At 51.3% G+C, this 5721-nt stretch overlaps 1 long non-coding RNA gene across 1 annotated transcript in view; it reads right to left on the bottom strand.

The window, feature by feature from the left end:
* LOC108520314 (uncharacterized) overlaps positions 1-4571 on the bottom strand; it is a 33997-nt gene extending 29426 nt beyond the window's left edge. Inside the window, exon 1 of the long non-coding RNA XR_001882879.1 lies at positions 4444-4571. This is a non-coding gene — a long non-coding RNA (uncharacterized LOC108520314). The remainder of the gene's footprint in view (positions 1-4443) is intronic.
* Between the last annotated feature and the right edge of the window lie 1150 nt (positions 4572-5721).

Here is a 5721-nt window from a genome sequence, read left to right on the forward strand (position 1 = left end):
GAGACGGAGTTTCGCTCTGCCACCCAGGCTGGAGTGCAGTGGCCGGATCTCAGCTCACTGCAAGCTCCGCCTCCCGAGTTCACGCCATTCTCCTGCCTCAGCCTCCCGAGTAGCTGGGACTATAGGTGCCCGCCACGTCGCCCGGCTAGTTTTTTGTATTTTTAGTAGAGACAGGGTTTCACCATGTTAGCCAGGATGGTCTCGATCTCCTGACCTCGTGATCCGCCCATCTCGGCCTCCCAAAGTGCTGGGATTACAGGCTTGAGCCACCGCGCCCGGCCTAAAATAAATTTCTTTCAGCGGTCAAGGTCACAAATCTGTGAGTTTCTCTGTGCCCTTCCCATACCTGTCCCTTTTGATTAATTTAGCCAAAGCCATTTTCTTACCACCAAGAGAAAAAAAAAAGAAAGAAAGCCATTTGCTTACTGCCCGGACTAGTGAAAAACCCTGATTAATAAGCAATGCCCACTCTGTTGACCTTGTGCCTCTGGGTGGTGATTAATGAGCTCAAGTTTCAAAGTGCCCTGCAACTATTTAGTGCTGGACAGATGTAAAGAATTAGAACCAGACAACACTGCCATCTCCCTTAAGTCCTTAGGATGCCATTTATTCATTCACTCACTGCGTGAACTTCCAGGGAGGCACTGTGGTGCTAAATTTGACTATAAAGAGTACAGAGATGAATATTGCATGGTTCTGAAGCCATGCACATGCACAACTGTGATCCATAGTCAACCGCAATCTATGATCCCCCTTCACAGATGAGGGAGCATTTGTGTGGATGTGAAAAAGCCAAGGTGGGATTTGGATTAAGATGGGCCAGGAGACAGGAGGAGGACAGTGACCAGGCAGAGGGGACAGGCATGAGCAATGCCCCAGAAGGGGCACCCCTGCTAGACTACTCAGTTGCTGCAAACAGCCTGCCATGCATTCCTCGTGCTCTGGACAAGAGAAACGGGGTGGGGAGGGACCAGCTGAGGCCTCCTTGATGGGGGCAGAGGGCTTAGCTCAAGGAGGTATGAAAATCAGGGCACAGACTTGAGCTGATACATAGCTGGAGCACTTAGGAAGGAATCTGGGGGGCTTAAAAGTTGTCCCATTAAAGGGAGGGGAACAGAGTAGACTCGTGGCTCAAAAATAGGTATTATCTTGTCTTCAAAGCCCTCTCCAACTGCACCAGCAAAACTGGTTAGAGCCTCCTCTGTGTCACCCCTCTGCTTCCCCAAGGGTAATCATCCCTTCCTTGCTTGTTTCCCCCAAACTCTGAAAATCCAGGAGGACAAGAACAGTATCTTGTTCACTGTGCCTATTATATGGTGCCTTGGATTCAGCAGATGCTCCATAAATGTCGAATGAATGAATGGACTGGCCCAACGTCCCTCTTCCCCAGTCTTCCCCTTGACATATCAGACCCAAATGCCATATACACTTCCACTCTGCCTCAGAATCTACCCCCTTGGTTCCTTCTCCTTGGGGCTGTGTGCAGAGCTCTTGTTTACCCTGTAGATAGGCAGAGCCCAGGTCTGGTCAAAGGGAGGTGACCACATGGCCGTTAACCGGGCAGTGGTGGAAAATCCCAGCCTGGCGCCAGGCTGCCGGGCCCAATGCCACCCCCAACCCTCTTCCCAGCACACATAGGAAACTCCTGGGGATAGAATACCCCCTTTATTGAGCTTCAGCCTGAAGGACTACCCTTCCTTTGGATGGAAGACAGTGGGTGGGCGTGCCTGCCCGGGTCCTTCTACCACATCCCATTCTACCAGACCCCTTCAGGGTCTGCAAAGGGGTCAGCAGACTTTTTCTGAAAAGAGCCAGATAGCGAATATCTCAGACTTTGCAGACCAGACGGCCTCTGTCGCAACTACTCAGTTCCACCCTTGTAGCAAGAAAGCAGTAGAAAGATAACAATGAATGGGTGGGGCTGTGTGTTCCAGTGCGCCCTTATTTATAAAAACAGGTGGCTGGCCTGATTTGGCTTGAGGACAGTAATTTAGAACTTGGGCCCGCCAAGTCCCCACAGGGTCCACTCCACCCCCGGGACAAAGAGTTCTAGAGCAGCAGTTCTCAATGTCAGGGTGATTTTGCCCCCATAGGGGACATCTGGCCAGGTGACATTTGGTGACATTTCTGGTTGCTGCATCTGGAGGAGGGTTACTACTGGCATCTGGTGGGTACAGGCCAGGGAAGCTGCCCAGCATCTTACAGTGCACAGGGCACACAACGAGGAATTACCCAGCCCAGCATGTCCATAGTAGCCAGGTTGAAACATCCTGCTCTAAAGCGGTGGCTCTCAGAATGGGAAATTGTTAGAATGGCAAATCATCTACCCGTCCTCTGCACTAAATAGGAAACCCTGGGGGTGGGGCCCAGCAATGTGTGTTTTGACAGGCCTTCCAGGTGAGTCTGATGCTTGCTAAAACTTGAGAACGCTGCTGAAAGAGACCAAGGAGGCCGAAGGAGAGGGAGGGAAGGAAGGCAGGACGGGCAAACTCAGAACCCCCACCATATGCCAGGCTCTGAGCCAGGTAGGGGCCTCCAGGGCAGTGAGACATTGACAATTAGGAGACACAGAGACAAGCCTCAAGGTGGCAGCAGGTGGAATGGAGGCGCAGGGAGGGGCCAACCCCAAACACAGGGCCCAGGTGAGGCTCCCAGGATGAGAGGGGCTCAGCTAAGCCTAGAGGAGATGGAGGAGATCCCAGACCAAGGCGGGTGAGGACAGCAGTCTGGGTGGGGAGAACAGGGTGACATAGAAAGGCAGAGAAACCAGAGAGAGAGAGAGAGGAAGAAAGGGAAAGGTGGGGGGGAGGAAAAGAGTGGGGAGGGGACAAAAAGGGAGAGAGAGAGAGAAGAGGGGTAGAGAGGAAAAGAGAAAGGGAGAGAGAGAGAGAGGGAGAAAGGGGAGAGGGAGAGAGAGAGAAGGAGGAAGGGTAAGAGAGAGGGAGGGAGAAAGGGAAAGAGAGACGAAGGGAGAAAGGAAAAAAGAGAGAGGGAGAGAAGGAGAAAGAGGGAGGGAGAAAGAGAGGGAGAGGGGAGGGATAGAGAGGAAGAGAGAAAGGGACAGAGAGAGGAAAAGGAAGAGGGGGAAAGGGAGAGCAAGGAAGGGAAAGAGACAGAGGGGAGGGAGAGAGAGGAGAGGGCCTAGAGAGGGAGAGAGAAAAGGGAGAGAGAGAGGGAGGGAGAGTGGGGGAGAGAGAGAGATCCCTCTGGGAAACTACAAGATGTTTAGCAGCCTCTAAGAGGCAGGGTTGTAGGGTGGGAGTTGGAGTGAAGCCAGACAGAGTGACAACAGCTAGGACAGAGGGGCCCTGTTGTTGGCCAAGCAGCTCACAGTGGTTCTCAGCCCCTACTCAACCCAGGAATCACCTTGGGAGCTTTAAAAAAAAGTAGCCAATGCCCTAGTCTCATTCAAGATCCACTGAGTCAGAAAGGCGACTGGGAGACCTGCAGGGCGACATTCAAATGTTCTTAAAGCTCCCAGGTAATTCTTCTGGGCCCCCAGGGTGGAGAGCACCTGAGCTGTAGCTGAGGAAACAGGGAAGACATTCCCTCTATTTCCTTTGATTCTCGAGGCACTCCATTTTATAAATAAGAAAATCAAGGCTCAGAGAAACTAAGTGACTTTTGCAAAGTCACAGAGCAAGTTGGTGATGGGACCAAGATCTCAGAGATGCGAGACACAAAGATCCCGGGGCAGGCAGGAAGAGTCCAGCAGAGCTCCTTTATCCAGCTCTGGGGGAGGGGGGCTTAGTGAAGCTGCAGTGGTGGACTGCAGAAAGATGATGGAGGAAGGCTGAGAGGATCTTGACTTATATCCAACCACGGAGTGAACAGCCTGGGCTTGCAGAGGCCTGGGCTCCCCAGTCAGTGGTCTTTCACGACTCCTCTCCCAAGTGGCACAAAATGGGCCCTGCATCCGCTCCTTCCCCCAAGCCTCCCTCTACAGGTTGGATCCAGGCATGCTTCACTTTTTGGTGAGGGTGGTTCAGTTTTGCAATGACAAATGCTTCCCTGGGCGATGACAGCTAAGGGGCTGTTGGAAGCTCTTTGCGATTTGCAAAGCGATTTCATTCAACGTTAAGAGGCCTCCCATGTGCTGGCTCTGTGTTCAGATGTGGATTATACAGGTGGTCAGCTTTCCAGTGTAAGAGATGGGAATGTAATTGAGATAATAATGCGACCAAGGGTAGCCCTAGCTGTTCCAAAGGGTACAGGTAGATGAGGAGGACGAGCCCTCAGGAGTGCACGCAGACTCAGAAAGCTGCTGGGAGGAGGGACAGCTTGAGAAAGGAACAGCAGGGCCCCCAGGTGGAAGAGGAGGAAGGGGAAGAAAGGCCTATTTGCATAGTCTTATTTACTTCTCACCACAATCCTGAAAGGTAGGGCTATTGTCTCTGTTTTATGGCTGAGAAAACTGAGGCTCAGAGAGGTTATGTAACTTACCCAAGGTCACACAGCAAGGACCGGGCAAAGCTGAGACTCAGGCTCCTCACGAAGAATCCCATGCCCTCTGCTGGCAGCATGGAAGTGACTAGAAGTCAGGAGGGGACTTGGAGCACAGCTTTTACATTAAGGGCCTGCAGAAAAGCAGATAGCCATCCAGTTACTGCAGTAGCCAGAATATTTCCAGCATCTCTCTCCACACCTCCCTTCCCCATCTTAATTTTTATAATTTCTCCTTCAGGGATAGATCAGCCAACTAAGGCAATTATTCCAAGTTTCAAATAGACATAACCCTGGGAGGTGAGAATTCTTTTTTTGTTGCTGTTTGTTTTGAGACAGAGTCTCGCTCTCTCGCCCAGGCTGGAGTGCAATGGTGCTATCTCAGGCTCACTGCAAGCTCTGCCTCCTGGGTTCACAACATTCTCCTGCCTCAGCCTCCCGAGTAGCAGGGACTACAGGCGCCCGCCACCACGCCCAGCTAATTTTTTTATATTTCGTTTAGTAGAGACGGGGTTTCACCGTGTTAGCCAGGATGGTCTCGATCTCCTGACCTCGTGATCTGCCCGCCTTGGCCTCCCAAAGTGCTGTGATTACAGGAATGAGCCACCGTGCCCGGCCGAGAATTCTTGAATATTCTTGAATAAGTCTTTTCTTCGTGAGGGACTTCACAGAGGACTCCAAGATAACCACTCCTGTTCTTCTCCCCAGCCCCTGCCTGCCCCTGTTGATATTCTAAACTGGAAAATACTTCTGATTTGAATATTCTCCCTGTGTAAATTTTCTTCCCTGGCATACTTTCTGCTAGATATCAAGAGGGAACCAAAGATATGTATCTTTGCAATTTAATTAAAATGTGTTTGCTCGCTGGTTAATAAAGACAAGCTTCACCACTGCTCACACCTTTTTCTGTGCATTTTCCCAGCCGTTTGAAGCATTCCCTCGATGGATAACTGGGCGGGGCAGTTATCCAAGGTAGAGGGGGACCTGTGCTGCCAGAAATGCAGTGACCAGGGCCCCCATCTGCCTGAATGATGCCAGTACAGGACTCCCTAGTTGGGACCCAAATTAAACAGAAAGGAGGACATGCCGGGTGCATTAGATGAGCAAATAGTACAAATGTCATTCACTCTCTACACAGAAGGAAATTGCCCAAGGAGAGGATGGTTCCCTTAATGAGTGGCTTTGAGATCACAGGAGAGAAAAATGGAAAGAGTGAGCAGCCACTGTCTCCCAGGCAGCCCTTCCTGGCCAGCCCCTTGGGGAAAAAAGCACAGACTC

This window comes from Rhinopithecus bieti, unplaced genomic scaffold, assembly GCF_001698545.2.
Source record: "Rhinopithecus bieti isolate Rb0 unplaced genomic scaffold, ASM169854v2 scaffold_51827, whole genome shotgun sequence".
NCBI classification, from domain to species: domain Eukaryota; kingdom Metazoa; phylum Chordata; class Mammalia; order Primates; family Cercopithecidae; genus Rhinopithecus; species Rhinopithecus bieti.